The sequence below is a fragment of the Pleurodeles waltl genome, chromosome 4_1, assembly GCF_031143425.1.
Source record: "Pleurodeles waltl isolate 20211129_DDA chromosome 4_1, aPleWal1.hap1.20221129, whole genome shotgun sequence".
Taxonomy (NCBI): Eukaryota; Metazoa; Chordata; class Amphibia; order Caudata; family Salamandridae; genus Pleurodeles; species Pleurodeles waltl.
In genome coordinates this window covers 10,593,395-10,616,419 of record NC_090442.1, presented here as the reverse complement: position 1 = coordinate 10,616,419, position 23,025 = coordinate 10,593,395, and the positions used below count along the sequence as shown (strand labels likewise).

The 23,025-nt window shown below is 48.9% G+C and overlaps 1 pseudogene; it reads right to left on the bottom strand.

Moving 5' to 3' along the window:
• The window catches only part of LOC138287240 (zinc finger protein 271-like), a 163,423-nt pseudogene that overhangs the window by 2,900 nt on the left and 137,498 nt on the right, over window positions 1-23,025 (bottom strand).

Below are 23,025 nucleotides of genomic sequence, written 5' to 3'. Positions count from 1 at the left end.
AAAGGGGACTGTAGTCTGTATTTTAAACAGCAGAACCCCTCTTACCTTCACCCTTCAGTTGTTTGTCTCCACTCCATTGTGATCTTCTCCGGTTCTGTGGTTTGGCCAGAAAGAGTTTACAATACACCTAGAGCACTGAATGATGGTCTGTCATCATTTTAGGAAGCAGAGCACTGCGGTAACCAGTTCATACAGATCTATTCCAAGCTGGTGCTTTATGAGGGTTGTTGCCTTAATTTTCTAGAGTTAATTTCTTTGGTCGTGTGGCGGGAAGGTGCACAGCTCAGACTTTCACTGAACTGCCGTTGACTGATTCTTCCAGGATCTGTCAGTTTATGTTCAGACTCCTCTCTCTCTGACTGCACTGATGTTTACCGGAATACTGTAACAAATTGTTTCATACAGCTGTTTTGCAGATTTCAAGTATTACCTTCATTATTCATAATCATTTTGTGCATTCAAGGTGTTCCTGTTGATTGCAAAGAGATTCAAAATTAATAAATGCAAACATAATGTACTGTGAATACACAATATTTATCTGGCTGTAAAAGACATCTCTTCTTTGCTATCTTTGAATCGTACCAAAGGATATTTCACCATACACAGATATTTAAATAAATGCTCTGTTGAATACGTCTCATTGTATTTACTTCAGAAAAGGAGGTGATTTACTGTTCACAGCGGAACTCAGTAAAGAACGGGCGCTCAGGGAGCCCACACATGCTACAGGTACAGCTTTAGAAGATGCACATGGACAGGATTTCATTTATACAAGAACAGACTGTGGAAAAAGAGATGGAGCAGGATATGCTGCTGATACTTAAGTTTCAAGAAGTGAATAACAAAGATAACTCTTCAGGAAGTATACAACAAAGGTAACTGCATTCACAAACTTCAATGCTTTTTTTGTTCGCTTCGTATCAGCTTAAGTGCCAATTCATGTCTTTACCTTGCTGTTTGTTAAGTAACCTTTGCCACTCTCCCATTCCCCCTCTGGTTAGTTCAAGCATTTCAGGCTTCTTCTAACCTGAAAAATTAAAGCATTACTGTTCTTTGAGGGGGATTTGTTTTTGCCGTAGCATCCATATTTCTCCCTAAAACTAGTGCCTGGTTCTGGCCCAAACACATTATAAAGAAAAGAGATACTTTAGTTCTTCCTAAAGAAAATAAAGTTCAGACCTTGTTGCATACCCAGCTGCAGCTCCTTCCAGGGCTTTAATTGTAAAGCAGAGCGAGGGGTTCATTGCTATGTCATGCGTTTACATTATGCGCGCAGATAAGGCAAACAAACATTGATTCATAATTTAATATTAATTAACAATATCAGTCATTCAATTTTGATAACAGAGAATCTATGACAACCAACAATTTACTTGACAAATCCCCGCATCCTCCATATTAATCATTTTTTCCTAAAGCACCACAAAGCACAAAATACCAATGATATCACCTGTAGAACCACAAAGCAGCGCTGGTCAGATACACTAACCAGGTTTGCTGTGGTCACAGATTTTACCTCCTGGCTTTAGTCCTTCAAATTCCAACTAACCACAGGAGTACACTTCGAAAGCCCCCCCAGGACCTCAGCGGAGGCAATTAGAGACTTACGAGTTGTTTAGCAGAGTCCAGCTCAGGCCCAGTTGCCACTGATCAACTGGAAAGTTGCAGAAAGGTTTTTTGATGGATCCCTGCAGCTTGAACAGGAGGTCAGCTTTATAACCCTTGCAGTCCACTTCTTTGTCCTGGGTAGAAGAGCGAGAAGGCCCAGTTCTCTAGGGATCTTCTCAGGCAGGGAAGTTTACCATCAAATTGAAGTCTGAAGATTTCTTGACAAGAGTTCTTGAATTGTTTTTCTATCTGCTTAGATGCAATAATGTAACCCAGTGGTTTCCTACGGAGCACACAGCCTTGCTAGAGTAAAAATGCCTTTCAGATGTTTTTCATTGCACTGACATATAGAACAATAAACCTTTAGATGTCCTACTTTTAAATGTGGTGTACTATACCTTATGGGGAATAAGGCCTAAATAAGGGGGTCTTATTCATATTTATAAGGAAAGCAGGACCTGTCAAAAGGTGTTATTTTGTTGAGTCGAATTTGCAGTTTAAAAATGCATGGCTAGACTAAAATGGTAAGCCGAGAGACCTGCTTAGCAGGGCCACTGCAGTGGATGCCCCAATGTGTGCCGAGACCAATGGTAGCATTTAATTTACAGGCCCGGGGTAGACTTTGTACCATATACTAGGGACGTATGGGAAATTGAACAAACCAATCTGGTGTATACCAATTTTAAAGTGTGGAAAGGAGGAGTAAAATCACTTTACTACTGGTTGGCAGGGGTAAAGTGCACTAAGTTTTTCAGCGAAGAGTTACTCCGCCACGTAGACACAAACTATCATAGACTGATCAGCACCCTGTTCAGGCGATGGAATGTGGTCAATTTTCTTCTGCAGTGGAACATGTCTGTTCTAGGCTCCTTTGAACCTATCTGTACCCCTGTCACCGCCCTCCTGGGCTACTGGGCAACACTTATCATCTTCAGACATCATCTGTGAGGCTTCCTCTGTGATTCCACTAAGGAGATAGTACCACTACGTCCAACTAGGTGGTGCAGCCCATTCTGCCCCTGAGTCACATTTCTGTGCTCAACCCAGAAAAACGTCTGTCCCCAAAGACAGTAACCAACAGAGGGCACTGACATCAGTGTCAAGGGCCAGGCCAGGTAAAAGTTCCATTCTGGAGGCTTTGGGCAGGCCCCACCTCCAGGCCATAGTCCCTCCCATTCTCCTGAGGTCTCCCTGGCCTTTTAGGTTTCTCATAGTGGGGGGTGGGCTACACCCTCAGATGGTAGACACCCTCCTTCCACTCACAATGCTTCCATCTCAGGGGTGGTGGCTTCAGACTGATTTCTCACCCAGGGCCTGTGCCCTGAGTCCAGGACTTCCAGTAGGAGGAACAGTCCTCCTCAAGGGTGACGCAGGTCTACCTGGAGCACGTGTCCTGTCCTCTGTCTCTGTGACAGCACAGGTAGCACACCAGGTCAAGAGTGGCATCACTGTAGACAATCATAAGGTGCTCTTCTCTAGCAGCAATTAACCAGCTCAGATGTGATGCACAAACACTCACAGTACAGAGTGAAAATATAACTTGATTTAGATACTTCAAATAGATCCCTTAGTCAAAATATAGTGTTTGTATCACAGTATTTAACCGCAATTCCACAAATTCCACGTGTTACCCATACATGAAGGTAAGAGCAAGTTCCACCACCCGCTCTGCGCAGCCTGCAATGTTTTACCCATACAAGAAGGTAAGAGCATTTTCTACTGCCCCACCCGGCCTTCAATGTTTTACCCATACATGAAGGTGAGAGCGTGTTTCAACCCCCCCACCCCACACAGTCTGCAATGTATTACCCGTACATGAAGGGAAGTCAATAGAGTTATGGCCAGTCACTGAGTGAGGCTGCTTTGAGTGGTCCGCTGAGTGAGGCTGCTTTGATTGGTCTGCAACTGTGCCTCATTCTTGCCTACTCCATAAAGCTTTGGGAACGTTAGAGACAGAACTTGCCTATAGCAGGAAGGAGAAGGCTGCTAGAGAAAAGAAGATGGTGTAACGTTCACTTTCAGATGCTACTGATTATTACCCCATTTTATATTCTTATTGTGTTGTGTAGTATTTAGTTTTGCTGTGTCATTAAATACTTTATTTTCATGTAAAAGATAAGCACTAGCCTGCACATCATGTTATTGCGCCTGATGGATGATTGTTGACTTCTGTATCTCGGCACCCCCACACCACCTCCCTGAGAAGCCTGTGACTGCTCAGCCTTGTTGCCTTGGGAATAAAGTGTGGTAAGCTTTGTCCAACTTCCAGAGCCATCTTAGGACGGACCCCAGGATGCCAGTGATAAACAATCACACCCACCACGGCTGGGGTCCGTAGCCGATCTGTGCTGTGGCCCCCAAATAGTTAGTAAATGGTGGAATATCTGCAAGTCTCATCTCCAACTGTCTTGAACAGAACAATATGTTCAATTTAAACCCAGCATTACCTGCGCGGTACAGTAGCAGATACAAGCTTCGTGGGAATTAGACCTTGACGTCAGTCAGTTAAAGAATTTGGCCTCATTATGACATTGGTGGTAAATCCCACTTACCGCCATGCCGACTGCCACTAACATAGCGCCCTCGCCGTGGATATCCGCTTACCATATTATGACATACACATAACAATCCGTCAATATACAGCCACACACAAAAGTCCACCAGCCCAAAGGTTAGTAATAAACTGGTGGTATCAAAACACACACTGTTACGCCAACAGAACTACGTCCACAACATTATGATCTACGAATCACCACGGCGAACATTTAATGGCGGTAAACCATTGGCACTACATACCGTACCTGACACCTATACACACACACCACACCCACACACCCACACCACTATAAAACACATACCCACATTACCCACAACCCCTTACAACTACAAACAATTGGCACAAGACTGACACCACGACCACAGACAAGACCGCAGCCACACACCACCATCACCTATACACCACCCACGCAACCCACATCACACACCGCAACACACCATCCTACACACCCTCATCCACACCACTCACACTACACTCATGGCACCACAACAACACCCCAGGTTCTCTGAGGAGGAGCTAAGGGTCATGGTGGAGGAAATCATCCAGGTATAGCCACAGCTATTTGGATCACAGATGTAGCAGATATCCATTGCTAGGAAGATGGAGCTATGGCGGAGGATCGTGGACAGGGTCAATGCCATGAGACAGCACCCCAGAACAAGGGACGACGTCAGGAAGAGGTGGAACGACCTATGGGGGAAGGTGCGTTCCATTGCAGCAAGACACCAACTGACTGTACAGAGGACTGGCGGTGGACCCCCACCTCCTCCCCCACAACTTACAACAAGGGAGGAGCAAGTCTTGGCAATCATGTATCCTGAGGGCCTGGCAGGAGTAGGAGGAGGACTGGACTCTGGTAAGTCAACTCCTTACTACTTTCACCCCCCTACCTGTATGCCATCACATACCACCACCCTTACCCTCACTCCCATCACCCCACCATCACAACCAACTCATCCCAATGCCAAGCCCTGCATGCACCACCAATGCATGCACACCACTCACAGACCTGCATGGATACCTATCACTAAAGCATGCACACTAGAGAGAATTACCTAGCCCACCAAATAACAACTAACACAAGGCAAAGCTGCCAGGGCAATAACAACCATAGAGGGCAACACACCCATGCACAAGATGTCACATGCAGAAACAATAACACTGCATTTACATCCCTACAGGTAACCCAGCCAATGTCACTGGCGAAGAGGTGCCAGCAAACATCCAGTCCCTCCCCAGAAGAGGCCCACAGTGATGACAGCAGCTCTGGTCGCCTGGATCTTGATGACCAACCTGGCCCATTAAGGACCTCCGGACAGTCAGTTACCCAGGCACACTCTCACACCACCACAGAGCCTCCCCCCTCAGGAAACACCACCACAGCACCCACCCAGCGGGCCCATACCTCTATTCCCAGGACACGCCAATCAGCAGTGTGTCCACCACTACAGGGACACCAGGCCACCCCACAAACATAGGACAATCAGGGACTTGGGGTCAGTGGCAGTGGGCTAGGGGACAGTGGCACAGGACAACAGAGAAGCTGGGAGGGCTGCTGTGCGACAGGGGGAGGACAGGCCCAGGGAACTGACCCTCCGGGAGCCACTCACTGCGATCCTGGGAGCATATCAACATTCCCAGGATACGCTGGGCCAGATCATGGACAAGATGCAGGAGAACATGTGGCAGCGGGAGGGACAGTACCTGGGGATCAGGGAGGACTTGAAGGCCATTAACACCACCCTGGTCTCCATTGCAGGGGTGCTGGCAGACATGGCCAACAGTATGAGGAAGGCAGTGGCATGCCAGCTCTTCACTCTGTGTTATGGTAGAGAGGTTCACAGTGGCCAGGCCCTACACTAGCCACACTGCTGAACAGCCCTCCACCTCAGCTGCCGCTAGTGGACAGGAGGCCCCAACACAGGACCAACAGGCCACCAGCACCCCTCCCCCTGCAGAAGGAGAACCACCCCGCAAACGTTCCCTGTGATCCAGGCAGAAGCCAGAGACCACTTCCAAGACCCCGCCAGGAAATATGATTCTCCTGATTGTCACCCTTGTGTCCTACTCTGTCACCCTGTCCACCTTGAACTGCCATTGCTCCCCTTCCTATGCCCCCTTGGACACTGCAATAGACTAGACTCTAACCTGGACTTTCCTCCATCATCACCCCCAGCCCATTACACTACCCCCTCTTCTTCAGAGCACTGCAATAAACACACTTTGATCAAATACAAGTATGGTGTATGTCAAATGATTTCAAAATGTATTTGTTTAACAAGGTTCAAACATTGCAGTTCAACTGTACAGTAATGTTTACATAGGAAAGACCTGTAGTTGGCTGCACTGTACACACCAGGAGCTATAGTGGGGCACTAACATCTGCAAAAAGAGATGCCAAAGAGTACAGTGAGTGGGCATAGAAGTAGAAATCCACAGCCTGCCACTGACAATGTCACACATCAAACTGTCTATGATATGCGAAATAACACTGTCTTAGCTGTGTCTCATTGGAAAAATTGACAAATGACTGCACTCCTTTTGTCCTCATCCTCATACTCTGCCTCCTCATCTTCACTGTCCACAGGGTCCACTGCTGCCACACAGCCATCTCCAGCCTCTTCCTCCTGCAGAAAAGGCACATGGTGTCGCAAGGCAAGGTTGTGCAATATACAGCATGCCACGATGATCTGGCAGACCTTCTTGGGTGAGTAGCACATGGATCCACCAGTTAGATGGAAGCACTGAAACCTGGCCTTCAGGAGGCCAAAGGTCCTTTCTATAACCCTTCTTGTTCCCCCATGTGCCTCATTGTACCGTTCCTCTGCCCTTGTCCTGGCATTCCTCACAGGGGTCAGTAGCCATGAGAGGTTGGTGTAACCAGAGTCATCTGCAAATATTGAGGGACAACTGTTAGCCACACACTCACCATTAGGGCCCACACCATACCCATACACCAACATCCACTGGGTGAGAACCAGGGCTCACCTATTAGCCACACCCTGTACCTCTGTAGTTGTGCCATCACATTTGGGATGCTGCTATTCCTCAGGATAAAGGCATCATGCACAGACCCAAGATACTTAGCATTGACGTAGGAGATGTACTGGCCCGCCAGGCACACCATCTGGGCTCTTTCGATTTCTGAACACCTGTTCATTTCGCCAGGGGGGGGACAAATGCAATATGTGTTCCATCTATTGCCCCAATGACATTGGGGATATGTCCCACTGCACAGAATTCAGCTTTCACTGTGGCCAAATCCTCCACCTGGGGGAAAACGATGTAGCTGCACATGTGTTTAATCAGGGCAGACAACACTCTAGTCAGCACTACTGAGAACATTGGCTGTGACATTCCTGCTGCTAAGCACACAGTCACTTGGAAAAAAACAGTTGCCAGGAAATGGAGCCCAGATAGCGCTTGCACAAGAGGGGGGATCCCGGTGGAGTGACGGATAGCAGATATCAGGTCAGGCTCCAATTGGGCACACAGCTCAGTGATTGTGGCCCTGTCAAGTCTATAGGTGAGGATAATGTGCCTGTCCTCCATTGTTGCCAAGTCCACCAGGGGTGTGTACACTGGGGGATGTCTCCATCTCCTATTCATCGGCAGCGGTTGCAATCTATGAGTGAGCAGCTGGTCATTATCTGTACATTCGAACCACTACAGAGCAATGCATATTGTGAATGTAACATGATTGTGGTGGGATATGTCTATAATTTTGAATTGTGTACTGTGACGCAGTTAGGATCTATGGCCTGCCCAACCCTGAAATGGCGTCCACCTGTCCAGTATGGAGGGACAGGTGGAAATTAGGTAATTCCGCTGGCGTTGTGCACTGTTGCGGGAGGCGCCCGAGAACCTCCGTGCAACTCCTCATTGGTTTTCATTGGGCCCTATGGGTTCCAGGAGCCAATGGTGATGTACGCCGCAGGTGACGGTACGCACCGCAGCAGTCGTGACCGCCATTTTCTATCTGTTCACTCACTTGCTACCTGACCTTCAACAGGAGAGGACCTACACTGCATGTGATGCTGTGACCTGTGTCTGGAACCGACCATGGCTCGTGTTACAGGGGAAAGGGCCCCTGCCTTCACCTCGGCGGAGTTGGAGCGACTGGTGGATGGGGTGACTACCCCGGTACCGACTGCTTTATGGGCCTCCAGACCAACAGGTGAGTACACCGTGAGTACGATGCATGGAACGTGGAGGGGGTAATTGTCCCACGTCGCGATGAAGCTTGCAGAGGTGTTCCCACGCAGAAATACCGCAAACAAGCCTTGCTAGCTGCAAGGGTCGCAGTAGAGGTTTTTGGGTGCTGCTGAGGACCAGGAAGGACCAGGAAGTCGCCTTTTCGAGGAGGAGACAGAGGGGGCGCTCAGCAACTCAGAGAGCCCTCACAGAAGCAGGCAGCACCCGCAGAAGTACCTGAACAGGCACTTGGAAGATTTGAGAACCGGAGTCCTCGCAGAGTTACAAAAGGGGGTCCCACGACGTCAAAGGCCAATTCAGTGGGTTGAGCACTGCAGGACGGAGTGCTGGGGACCCAGGCTAGGCTGTGCACAAAGGAAATCCTGGAAGAGTGCACAGAAGCCGGAGCAGCTGCAAATCACGCAGTACACAGGTTTGCAGTCTGGCGTGGGGAGGCAAGGACTTACCTCCACCAAACTTGGACTGAAGAGTCACTGGACTGTGGGAGTCACTTGGATAGAGTTCCTGTGTTCTAGGGACCATGTTCGTCAGGATAAGAGGGGACCCAGAGGACCGGTGATGCAGTTTTTTGGTGCCTGCATTAGCAGGGGGAAGATTCCGTCGACCCACAGGAGATTTCTTCTTGGCTTCCAGTGCAGGGTGAAGGCGGGCGACCCCCAGAGCATGCACCACCAGGGAACAGTCGAGAAAGCCAGCAGGATTAGGCGCTACCATGTTGCTGGTAGTCGTCTTGCTACTTTGTTGCGGTTTTGCAGGCGTCCTAAGCAGTCAGTGGTCGATCCTTGGTAGAAGTCGAAGAGGGAGATGCAGAGGAACTCTGGTGAGCTCTTGCATTCGTTATCAGAATTCACCAAAGCAGACACCCTAAATAGCCAGAAAAGGAGGTTTGGCTACCAAGAAAGGAGGATTGGCTACCAAGAAAGGTAAGAGCCTATCAGAGGGGGTCTCTGACGTCACCTGCTGGCACTGGCCACTCAGAGCAGTCCAGTGTGCCCCCAACACCTCTGTTTCCAAGATGGCAGAGGTCTGGGACACACTGGAGGAGCTCTGGGCACCTCCCCTGGTAGGTACTGGTCAGGGGAGTGGTCACTCCCCTTTCCTTTGTCCAGTTTCGCGCCAGAGCAGGGCTGGGGGATCCCTGAACTGGTGTAGACTGGCTTATGCAGAGATGAGCACCATCTGTGCCCATCAAAGCATTTCCAGAGGCTGGGGGAGGCTACTCCTCCCATCCCTTCACACCTATTTCCAAAGGGAGAGGGTGTGACACCCTCTCTCAGACGAAATCCTTTGTTCTGCCTTCCTGGGCCAGGGCTGCCTGGACCCCAGGAGGGCAGAAACCTGTCTGAGGGGTTGGCAGCAGTGGAAACCCCGGAAAGGCAGTTTGGCAGTACCCGAGTTCTGTGCTAGAGACCCGAGGGATCATGGAATTGTCCCCCCAATACCAGAATGGTATTGGGGTGACAATTCCATGATCTTAGACATGTTACATGGCCATGTTCGGAGTTACCATTGTGACGCTATACATAGGTAGTGACCTATGTATAGTGCACGTGTGTAATGGTGTCCCCGCACTCACAAAGTCTGGGAAATTTGCCATGAACAATGTGGGGGCACCTTGGCTAGTGCCAGGGTGCCCACACACTAAGTAACTTGGCACCCAACCTTCATTAAGTGAAGGTTAGGCATATAGGTGACTTATACGGTACTTATGTGCAGTGGTAAATGTCTGTGAAATAATGTGGACGTTATTTCACTCAGGCTGCAGTGGCAGGCCTGTGTAAGAATTGTCAGAGCTCCCTATGGGTAGCACAAGAAATGCTGCAGCCCACAGGGATCTCCTGGAAATCCTGTTCAGAGCCAATTCACTGAACTTTGTGAGTGCGGGGACACCATTACACGCGTGCACTACATATAGGTCACTACCTATATGTAGCTTCACCATGGTAACTCCGAATATGGCCATGTAACATGTCTATGATCATGGAATTGCCCCCTCTATGCCATCCTGGCATTGTTGGTACAATTCCATGATCCCAGTGGTCTGTAGTACAGACCCTGGTACTGCCAGACTGCCCTTCCTGGGGTTTCTCTGCAGCTGCTGCTGCTGCCAACCCCTCAGACAGGCAGCTGCCCTCCTGGGGTCCAGCCAGGCCTGGCCCAGGATGGCAGAACAAAGAACTTCCTCTGAGAGAGGGTGTGACACCCTCTCCCTTTGGAAAATGGTGTGAAGGCAGGGGAGGAGTAGCCTCCCCCAGCCTCTGGAAATGCTTTGTTGGGCACAGAGGTGCCCAATTCTGCATAAGCCAGTCTACACCGGTTCAGGGACCCCTTAGCCCCTGCTCTGGCGCGAAACTGGACAAAGGAAAGGGGAGTGACCACTCCCCTGACCTGCACCTCCCCTGGGAGGTGTCCAGAGCTCCTCCAGTGTGCTCCAGACCTCTGCCATCTTGGAAACAGAGGTGCTGCTGGCACACTGGACTGCTCTGAGTGGCCAGTGCCACCAGGTGACGTCAGAGACTCCTTGTGATAGGCTCCTTCAGGTGTTAGTAGCCTTTCCTCTCTCCTAGGTAGCCAAACCCTCTTTTCTGGCTATTTAGGGTCTCTGTCTCTGGGGAAACTTTGGATAACGAATGCATGAGCTCAGCCGAGTTCCTCGGCATCTCCCTCTTCACCTTCTGATAAGGAATCAACCGCTGACCGCGCTGGAAGCCTGCAAACCTGCAACATAGTAGCAAAGACGACTACTGCAACTCTGTAACGCTGATCCTGCCGCCTTCTCGACTGTTTTCCTGCTTGTGCATGCTGTGGGGGTAGTCTGCCTCCTCTCTGCACCAGAAGCTCCGAAGAAATCTCCCGTGGGTCGACGGAATCTTCCCCCTGCAACCGCAGGCACCAAAAAGCTGCATCTCCGGTCCCTTGGGTCTCCTCTCAGCACGACGAGCGAGGTCCCTCGAATCCAGCGACACCGTCCAAGTGACCCCCACAGTCCAGTGACTCTTCAGCCCAAGTTTGGTGGAGGTAAGTCCTTGCCTCACCTCGCTGGGCTGCATTGCTGGGAACCGCGACTTTGCAAGCTTCTCCGGCCCCTGTGCACTTCCGGCGGAAATCCTGTGTGCACAGCCAAGCCTGGGTCCACGGCACTCTAACCTGCATTGCACGACTTTCTAAGTTGGTCTCCGGCGACGTGGGACTCCTTTGTGCAACTTCGGCGAGCACTGTTTCACGCATCCTCGTAGTGCCTGTTTCTGGCACTTCTCCGGGTGCTACCTGCTTCAGTGAGGGCTCTTTGTCTTGCTCGACGTCCCCTCTCTCTGCAGGTCCAATTTGCGACCTCCTGGTCCCTCCTGGGCCCCAGCAGCGTCCAAAAACGCCAAACGCACGATTTGCGTGTAGCAAGGCTTGTTGGCGTCCATCCGGCGGGAAAACACTTCTGCACGACTCTCCAAGGCGTGGGGGATCCATCCTCCAAAAGGGAAGTCTCTAGCCCTTGTCGTTCCTGCGGTATTCACAGTTCTTCAGCCTAGTAAGAGCTTCTTTGCACCAACCGCTGGCATTTCTTGGGCATCTGCCCATCTCCGAGCTGCTTGTGACTTTTGGACTTGGTCCCCTTGTTCCACAGGTACCCTCAGTCAGGAATCCATCGTTGTTGCATTGCTGATTTGTGTTTTCCTTGCATTTTCCCTCTAACACGACTATTTTGTCCTTTGGGGAACTTTGGTGCACTTTGCACTCACTTTTCAGGGTCTTGGGGAGGGTTATTTTGCTAACTCTCACTATTTTCTAATAGTCCCAGCGACCCTCTACAAGGTCACATAGGTTTGGGGTCCATTCGTGGTTCGCATTCCACTTCTGGAGTATATGGTTTGTGTTGCCCCTATCCCTATGTTTCCCCATTGCATCCTATTGTAACTATACATTGTTTGCACTGTTTTCTAAGACTATACTGCATATTTTTGCTATTGTGTATATATATCTTGTGTATATTTCCTATCCTCTCACTGAGGGTACACTCTAAGATACTTTGGCATATTGTCATAAAAATAAAGTACCTTTATTTTTAGCATAACTGTGTATTGTGGTTTCTTATGATATTGTGCATATGACACTAAGTGGTACTGTAGTAGCTTCACACGTCTCCTAGTTCAGCCTAAGCTGCTCTGCTAAGCTACCATTATCTATCAGCCTAAGCTGCTAGACACCCTATACACTAATAAGGGATAACTGGGCCTGGTGCAAGGTGCAAGTACCCCTTGGTACTCACTACAAGCCAGTCCAGCCTCCTACATTGGTTGTGCAGTGGTGGGATAAGTGCTTGAGACTACTTACCACTCTTGTCATTGTACTTTTCATAAGAGAAAAATATACAAAACAAGGTCAGTGTATATACACATAGCCAAAAAGTTTTGCATTTCCTCTTTTCACTCTTTTCTAAGTGCTGAAAAGTACTTCTAAACTTTCAAAAAGTTCTTAAAAGTTTAAAAAGTTTTTTCTGTCTTTCCAAAAAGTTCTGAAAACTTTTTTCTCTTTGTCTATCACTTTAACTCTCTCTAAAAATGTCTGGCACAGGCCAAAAAGTTGAACTGTCCAAACTTGCATATGATCACCTTAGCTGGAAAGGAGCAAGGAGTCTCTGCATAGAGAGAGGTTTGAGTGTAGGGAAGAATCCTTCCTTAGAACTGTTAATCAATATGCTTAGAGTACAGGATAAGGCCATAAGTGCCCAATCTGTAGAAAAAGTAGCTAATGGTTCTCAATCTGATCCAGGGACTCCCCCAGGAAAAGGTTCAGGAAAAAAACTTCTCAGCCTGCCCATTACTAGACAGTCTAGCATAGTTGGTACAGAGGTTGAATCACATCATACTGATGATGTGCTCTCACATTATACTGGTAGCCAAGCTGTTAGGGTGCCCTCTGTAAGGGACAGGTCTCCTTCTGTTCATTCCCATCATACCTCTGTATCTAGAAATGTCCCTCCCACCCACCCTGATGACAGATTGTTAGAAAGGGAGCTCAATAGATTGAGAGTGGAGCAAACCAGACTGAAGCTCAAGAAGCAACAGCTGGATTTGGATAGACAGTCTTTAGAAATAGAGAGGGAAAGACAGAAGATGGGTTTAGATACCCATGGTGGCAGCAGCAGTATTCCCCATAGTCATCCTGCAAAAGAGCATGATTCCAGGAATCTGCATAAGATAGTTCCCCCTTACACGGAGGGGGATGACATTAACAAGTGGTTTGCTGCACTTGAGAGGGCCTGTGCTGTACAGGATGTCCCTCAAAAGCAGTGGGCTGCTATCCTATGGCTATCATTTACTGGAAAAGGTAGGGATAGGCTCCTTACTGTAAAAGAAAATGATGCTAACAATTTCCAAGTTCTTAAGAATGCACTCCTGGATGGTTATGGCTTAACCACTGAACAGTACAGGATAAAGTTCAGAGATACCAAAAAGGAGTCTTCACAAGACTGGGTTGATTTCATTGACCAGGCAGTGAAGGCCTTGGAGGGGTGGTTACATGGCAGTAAAGTTACTGATTATGACAGCCTGTATAACTTGATCCTGAGAGAGCATATTCTAAATAATTGTGTGTCTGATTTGTTGCACCAGTACTTGGTGGACTCTGATCTGACCTCTCCCCAAAAATTGGGAAAGAAGGCAGACAAATGGGTCAGAACAAGAGTGAACAGAAAAGTTCATACAGGGGGTGACAAAGATGGCAACAAAAAGAAGGATGGTAAGTCTTCAGACAAGGGTGGGGACAAATCTAAAAATGAGTCTTCATCAGGCCCACAAAAACACTCTGGTGGGGGTGGTGGGCCCAAATCCTCCTTTAATCAGAACAAGGAAAAGAAACCATGGTGCTATTTATGTAAGATAAAAGGCCATTGGACAACAGATCCCAGTTGTCCAAAGAAAGGCACCACAGCTCCTACCACTACAACCCCTACTGCTACACCTAGTGTCCCTACTAATAGCAGTAGTGGTGGGAGCAAACCTACTAATAGCCAATCCAAGGGAGTAGCTGGGCTCACTTTTGGTAATTTAGTTGGGGTTGGTCTGATTAGGGAGACCACAGAGGCTACTTTAGTCTCTGAAGGGGCTATTGACTTAGCCACTTTGGTTGCTTGCCCCCATAACTTGGAGAAGTACAAGCAACTAACCCTAATAAATGGTGTTGAGGTCCAGGCCTACAGGGACACAGGTGCCAGTGTCACAATGGTGATTGAGAAACTGGTGCACCCTGAACAACACATACTTGGACACCAGTACCAAGTAACCGATGCTCACAACATAACACAAAGCCACCCCATGGCTGTTGTAAATCTCAACTGGGGGGGGGTATCTGGTCCAAAGAAAGTTGTGGTAGCCACAGATTTACCTGTAGACTGTCTACTAGGAAATGATTTGGAGACATCAGCTTGGTCAGATGTGGAGTTGGAGGCCCATGCAGCAATGCTGGGCATCCCAGGGCATATTTTTGCTTTGACAAGGGCTCAGGCCAAAAAGCAAAAAGGACAGGGAAGCTTGGATCCTGGAACAATGGACCAAGTGCTCCCTAAAGCTAGGGCTAGTAGAAGCAAACCACTTCCTACTATCCCTCCCTCTACAGTGGATTCAACTTCTGAGGAAGAAGAATTCCCTCCCTGTGCAGAACCTACACCAGAGGAGCTGGAAGCAGACACTGCTGAGCTTTTGGGTGAAGGGGGGCCTGCCAGAGAGGAGCTGAGTGTGGCACAGCAAACCTGTCCCACATTAGAGGGTCTCAGACAGCAAGCTGCCAAACAGGCTAATGGGGATGTCAGTGACTCACACAGAGTTTACTGGGAGGACAACCTCTTGTACACTGAGAATAGGGATCCTAAACCTGGAGCTGCCAGGAGATTAGTGATTCCTCAGGAGTACAGAAAGTTCCTCCTAACACTGGCACATGACATTCCCTTAGCTGGGCACCTGGGTCAAATGAAAACTTGGGACAGATTGGTACCACTGTTTCATTGGCCTAGGATGTCTGAGGACACAAAAGAATTTTGTAAGTCCTGTGAAACCTGTCAAGCCAGTGGCAAGACAGGTGGCACTCCAAAGGCACCCCTTATCCCACTGCCTGTGGTTGGGGTTCCCTTTGAAAGGGTAGGGGTTGACATAGTTGGCCCCCTTGACCCTCCTACTGCTTCAGGCAATAGGTTTATCTTAGTGGTAGTGGACCATGCCACAAGATATCCTGAAGCTATTCCTTTAAGGACCACTACAGCTCCTGCAGTGGCAAAGGCCCTCCTGGGAATATTTTCCAGGGTGGGCTTCCCAAAGGAAGTAGTATCAGACAGGGGAAGCAATTTCATGTCTGCATACTTAAAGGCCATGTGGAAGGAGTGTGGTGTAACTTACAAGTTCACAACACCCTATCATCCACAAACAAATGGACTGGTGGAGAGATTTAATAAAACTCTCAAAGGCATGATTATGGGACTCCCTGAAAAACTCCGCAGGAGATGGGATATCCTTCTACCATGCCTCCTTTTTGCCTACAGGGAGGTACCCCAGAAAGGAGTGGGCTTCAGCCCCTTTGAACTTCTTTTTGGACACCCTGTTAGGGGTCCACTCACACTTGTAAAGGAGGGTTGGGAACAACCTTTAAAAGCTCCTAAGCAGGATATTGTGGATTATGTACTTGGCCTCAGATCAAGGATGGCTGAGTACATGAAAAAGGCCAGTAAAAACCTTCAGGCCAGCCAAGAGCTCCAGAAGCAATGGCATGATCAGAAGGCTGTTTTGGTTCAGTACCAACCAGGGCAGAAAGTGTGGGTCTTGGAGCCTGTGGCCCCAAGAGCACTCCAAGATAAATGGAGTGGTCCACACACAATTGTTGAAAAGAAGGGTGAAGTCACCTACTTGGTTGACTTAGGCACTGCCAGGAGTCCCCTTAGGGTGCTCCATGTCAACCGCCTGAAACCCTACTATGACAGGGCTGATCTCACCCTGCTCATGGCAACAGATGAGGGACAGGAAGAAGACAGTGATCCTCTACCTGATCTCTTCTCTTCCACAGAACAAGATGCTCTTGTGGAAGGTGTAGTTTTGGCTGATTGTCTTACTGCTGAGCAGAAAGATAATTGCATAAATCTCCTAGGACAATTTTCAGAACTCTTCTCCATTGTGCCAGGCACCACTTCTTGGTGTGAGCACACTATAGATACTGGAGACAGTTTACCTGTCAAAAGTAAGATCTATAGGCAGCCTGACCATGTCAGGGACAGCATAAAGCAAGAAGTTCAGAAGATGTTGGAACTAGGAGTGGTTGAGCACTCTGACAGTCCATGGGCTTCTCCTGTGGTACTGGTACCAAAACCCAATTCTAAAGATGGAAAGAAGGAAATGAGGTTTTGTGTAGACTATAGAGGTCTCAACTTGGTAACCAAAACAGATGCTCACCCTATACCCAGGGCAGATGAGCTAATAGATACACTGGCATCTGCCAAGTATCTAAGCACTTTTGATTTGACTGCAGGGTATTGGCAGATCAAAATGTCAGAAGATGCTAAACCTAAGACTGCATTTTCTACCATTGGAGGACATTACCAGTTTACTGTAATGCCTTTTGGTTTGAAAAATGCACCTGCCACTTTTCAGAGGTTGGTGAACACAGTCCTGCAAGGGCTGGAAGCTTTCAGTGCAGCATATTTGGATGATATAGCTGTCTTTAGCTCCAGCTGGGATGATCACCTGGTCCACCTTTGGAAAGTTTTGGAGGCCCTGCAAAAGGCAGGCCTCACTATCAAGGCTTCAAAGTGCCAGATAGGGCAGGGTAAGGTGGTTTATCTGGGACACCTTGTTGGTGGGGAACAGATTGCACCACTTCAGGGGAAAATCCAAACAATTATTGATTGGGTTCCCCCTACCACTCAGACTCAGGTGAGAGCCTTCCTAGGCCTCACTGGGTATTACAGGAGGTTCATTAAGAACTATGGCTCCATTGCAGCCCCTCTTAATGACCTCACTTCCAAGAAAATGCCTAAAAAGGTATTATGGACAGCAAACTGTCAGAAAGCTTTTGAGGAGCTGAAGCAGGCCATGTGCTCTGCACCTGTCCTGAAAAGCCCTTGTTACTCTAAAAAATTCTATGTCCAGACTGATGCATCTGAATTAGGAGTAGGGGCAGTCCTATCACAACTTAATTCTGAGGGCCAGGATCAACCTGTTGCTTTTATTAGTAGGAGGTTGACCCCTAGAGAAAAGCGTTGGTCTGCCATTGAGAGGGAGGCCTTTGCTGTGGTCTGGGCTCTGAAGAAGTTGAGGCCATACCTGTTTGGCACTCACTTCATTGTTCAGACAGACCACAAACCTCTACTTTGGCTAAAACAAATGAAAGGTGAAAATCCTAAATTGTTGAGGTGGTCCATATCCCTACAGGGAATGGACTATACAGTGGAACATAGACCTGGGAGTAGCCACTCCAATGCAGATGGACTCTCCAGATATTTCCACTTAGACAATGAAGACTCATCAGGTAATGGCTAGTCTTATTGTCCTTCGTTTGGGGGGGGGTTGTGTAGGAAAGTACCATCTTGCCTGGCATGTTACCCCCATTTTTCACTGTATATATGTTGTTTTAGTTGTATGTGTCACTGGGACCCTGGTAACCCAGGGCCCCAGTGCTCATAAGTGTGCCTGAATGTGTTACCTGTGTAGTGACTAACTGTCTCACTGAGGCTCTGCTAATCAGAACCTCAGTGGTTATGCTCTCTCATTTCTTTCCAAATTGTCACTGACAGGCTAGTGACTATTTTTACCAATTTACATTGGCTTACTGGAACACCCTTATAATTCCCTAGTATATGGTACTGAGGTACCCAGGGTATTGGGGTTCCAGGAGATCCCTATGGGCTGCAGCATTTCTTTTGCCACCCATAGGGAGCTCTGACAAATCTTACACAGGCCTGCCACTGCAGCCTGAGTGAAACAACGTCCACGTTATTTCACAGCCATTTTACACTGCACTTAAGTAACTTATAAGTCACCTATATGTCTAACCTTTACCTGGTAAAGGGTAGGTGCAAAGTTACTTAGTGTGAGGGCACCCTGGCACTAGCCAAGGTGCCCCCACATTGTTCAGAGCCAATTCACTGAACTTTGTGAGTGCGGGGACACCATTACACGCGTGCACTACATATAGGTCACTACCTATATGTAGCTTCACCATGGTAACTCCGAATATGGCCATGTAACATGTCTATGATCATGGAATTGCCCCCTCTATGCCATCCTGGCATTGTTGGTACAATTCCATGATCCCAGTGGTCTGTAGCACAGACCCTGGTACTGCCAGACTGCCCTTCCTGGGGTTTCTCTGCAGCTGCTGCTGCTGCCAACCCCTCAGACAGGCAGCTGCCCTCCTGGGGTCCAGCCAGGCCTGGCCCAGGATGGCAGAACAAAGAACTTCCTCTGAGAGAGGGTGTGACACCCTCTCCCTTTGGAAAATGGTGTGAAGGCAGGGGAGGAGTAGCCTCCCCCAGCCTCTGGAAATGCTTTGTTGGGCACAGAGGTGCCCAATTCTGCATAAGCCAGTCTACACCGGTTCAGGGACCCCTTAGCCCCTGCTCTGGCGCGAAACTGGACAAAGGAAAGGGGAGTGACCACTCCCCTGACCTGCACCTCCCCTGGGAGGTGTCCAGAGCTCCTCCAGTGTGCTCCAGACCTCTGCCATCTTGGAAACAGAGGTGCTGCTGGCACACTGGACTGCTCTGAGTGGCCAGTGCCACCAGGTGACGTCAGAGACTCCTTGTGATAGGCTCCTTCAGGTGTTAGTAGCCTTTCCTCTCTCCTAGGTAGCCAAACCCTCTTTTCTGGCTATTTAGGGTCTCTGTCTCTGGGGAAACTTTGGATAACGAATGCATGAGCTCAGCCGAGTTCCTCTGCATCTCCCTCTTCACCTTCTGATAAGGAATCGACCGCTGACCGCGCTGGAAGCCTGCAAACCTGCAACATAGTAGCAAAGACGACTACTGCAACTCTGTAACGCTGATCCTGCCGCCTTCTCGACTGTTTTCCTGCTTGTGCATGCTGTGGGGGTAGTCTGCCTCCTCTCTGCACCAGAAGCTCCGAAGAAATCTCCCGTGGGTCGACGGAATCTTCCCCCTGCAACCGCAGGCACCAAAAAGCTGCATCTCCGGTCCCTTGGGTCTCCTCTCAGCACGACGAGCGAGGTCCCTCGAATCCAGCGACACCGTCCAAGTGACCCCCACAGTCCAGTGACTCTTCAGCCCAAGTTTGGTGGAGGTAAGTCCTTGCCTCACCTCGCTGGGCTGCATTGCTGGGAACCGCGACTTTGCAAGCTTCTCCGGCCCCTGTGCACTTCCGGCGGAAATCCTGTGTGCACAGCCAAGCCTGGGTCCACGGCACTCTAACCTGCATTGCACGACTTTCTAAGTTGGTCTCCGGCGACGTGGGACTCCTTTGTGCAACTTCGGCGAGCACCGTTTCACGCATCCTCGTAGTGCCTGTTTCTGGCACTTCTCCGGGTGCTACCTGCTTCAGTGAGGGCTCTTTGTCTTGCTCGACGTCCCCTCTCTCTGCAGGTCCAATTTGCGACCTCCTGGTCCCTCCTGGGCCCCAGCAGCGTCCAAAAACGCCAAACGCACGATTTGCGTGTAGCAAGGCTTGTTGGCGTCCATCCGGCGGGAAAACACTTCTGCACGACTCTCCAAGGCGTGGGGGATCCATCCTCCAAAAGGGAAGTCTCTAGCCCTTGTCGTTCCTGCGGTATTCACAGTTCTTCAGCCTAGTAAGAGCTTCTTTGCACCAACCGCTGGCATTTCTTGGGCATCTGCCCATCTCCGAGCTGCTTGTGACTTTTGGACTTGGTCCCCTTGTTCCACAGGTACCCTCAGTCAGGAATCCATCGTTGTTGCATTGCTGATTTGTGTTTTCCTTGCATTTTCCCTCTAACACGACTATTTTGTCCTTTGGGGAACTTTGGTGCACTTTGCACTCACTTTTCAGGGTCTTGGGGAGGGTTATTTTGCTAACTCTCACTATTTTCTAATAGTCCCAGCGACCCTCTACAAGGTCACATAGGTTTGGGGTCCATTCGTGGTTCGCATTCCACTTCTGGAGTATATGGTTTGTGTTGCCCCTATCCCTATGTTTCCCCATTGCATCCTATTGTAACTATACATTGTTTGCACTGTTTTCTAAGACTATACTGCATATTTTTGCTATTGTGTATATATATCTTGTGTATATTTCCTATCCTCTCACTGAGGGTACACTCTAAGATACTTTGGCATATTGTCATAAAAATAAAGTACCTTTATTTTTAGTATAACTGTGTATTGTGGTTTCTTATGATATTGTGCATATGACACTAAGTGGTACTGTAGTAGCTTCACACGTCTACTAGTTCAGCCTAAGCTGCTCTGCTAAGCTACCATTATCTATCAGCCTAAGCTGCTAGACACACTATACACTAATAAGGGATAACTGGGCCTGGTGCAAGGTGCAAGTACCCCTTGGTACTCACTACAAGCCAGTCCAGCCTCCTACAAGTATCATATACAAGGGAATTATATGGGTGTTCCATTATGCCAATGTAAATTGGTAAATTTAGTCACTAGCCTGCAATGACAAATTTGGAAAGCAGAGAGAGCATAAACACTGAGGTTCTGGTTAGCATAGCCTCAGTGATACAGTTAGGCACCACACAGGGAACACATACAGGTCACACTTATGAGCACTGGGGCCCTGGCTAGCAGGATCCCAGTGACACATAACAAACACACTGAAAACATAGGGTTTTCACTATGAGCACTGGGCCCTGGCTAGCAGGATCCCAGTGAGACAGTGAAAATACCCTGACAAATACTCATAAACGGCCAAAAGTGGGGGTAACAAGGCTAGAAAGAGGCTACCTTCCTACAGGAAGGAAGGGCAAGGAGGCAGCTGCAGGAGGGAAGGGCAAGGAGGCAGCCCCAGCTGCAGGAAGGAAGGGCAAGGGGCCTGCAACAGCAGGCAGTAGAGACAAGGTGTAGGAGGCTGGCCTGGCTTGTAGTGGGTACCAAAGGGTACTTACACTCTGTACCAGGTCCAGTTATCCCTTATTAGTGTAGAAGAGGTGTTTCTGGCAGCTTAGGCTGATAGAAGGTAGCTATAGCAGAGCAGCTTAGGCTGAACTAGGAGACATGCAAAGCTCCTACTATACCACTGGTGTCACATGCACAATATCATAAGAAAACACAATACACAGATATACTAAAAATAAAGGTACTTTATTTTTATGACAATATGCCAAAAGTATCTCAGTGAGTACCCTCAGTATGAGGATGCCAAATATCCACAAGATATATGTACACAATACCAAAATTATGCAGTAATAGCAAAAGGAAGTAATGCAAGCAGTGTAAAGTTACAGTAGATTGCAATAGGAGCACATAGGTATAGGGGCAACACAAACAATATACTCCAAAAGTGGAATGCGAACCACGAATGGACCCCAAACCTATGTGAGCTTGTAGAGGGTCGCTAGGACTGTAAGAGAACAGTGAGGGTTAGAAAAATAGCCCACCCCAAGACCCTGAAAAGTAGCTGTAAAGTGCACCTATATTCCCCAGAGAGCACAGAAGTCGTGATAGGGGAATTCTGCAAGGAAGACCAACACCAGCAATGCAACCAAAGTGGATTTCCGGACGAGAGTACCTATGGAACAAGGGGACCAAGTCCAAGAGTCGCGACAAAGTCGAGAGTTGGCAGATGCCCAGGAAATGCCAGCTGAGGGTGCAAAGGAGCTGCGACCGGATGGTAGAAGCTGTGGATTCTGCAAGAACGAAGAGGGCTAGAAACTTCTCCTTTGGAGGATGGATGTCCCACGTCGTGTAGAAGCTTGCAGAGGTGTTCCCACGCAGAAAGACCGCAAACAAGCCTTGCTAGTTGCAAGGGTAGCGGTTAGGGTTTTTGGATGCTGCTGTGGGCCAGGAGGGACCAGGAAGTCGCCACTTGGATGAGGAGACAGAGGGGGCGCCCAGCAAGTGAGGGATCCCTCACAGAAGCAGGGAGCACCCGCAGAAGTACCGGAACAGGCACTTCGAAGAGGAGTGAACCGGAGCTCACCCGAAGACACAAAAGGGAGTCCCACGACGCCGGAGGACAACTCAGGAGGTTGTGCACTGCAGGTTAGACTGTCAGGGACCCAGGCTTGGCTGTGCACAAAGGAAATCTTGGAAGAGTGCACAGGAGCCAGAGCAGCTGCAAATCACGCGGTACCCAGCAATGCAGTCTAGCGTGGGGAGACAAGGACTTACCTCCACCAAACTTGGACTGAAGAGTCACTGGACTGTGGGAGTCACTTGGATAGAGTTCCTGTGTTCTAGGGACCATGTTCGTCAGGATAAGAGGGGACCCAGAGGACCGGTGATGCAGTTTTTTGGTGCCTGCATTAGCAGGGGGAAGATTCCGTCGACCCACAGGAGATTTCTTCTTGGCTTCCAGTGCAGGGTGAAGGCGGGCGACCCCCAGAGCATGCACCACCAGGGAACAGTCGAGAAAGCCAGCAGGATTAGGCGCTACCATGTTGCTGGTAGTCGTCTTGCTACTTTGTTGCGGTTTTGCAGGCGTCCTAAGCAGTCAGTGGTCGATCCTTGGTAGAAGTCGAAGAGGGAG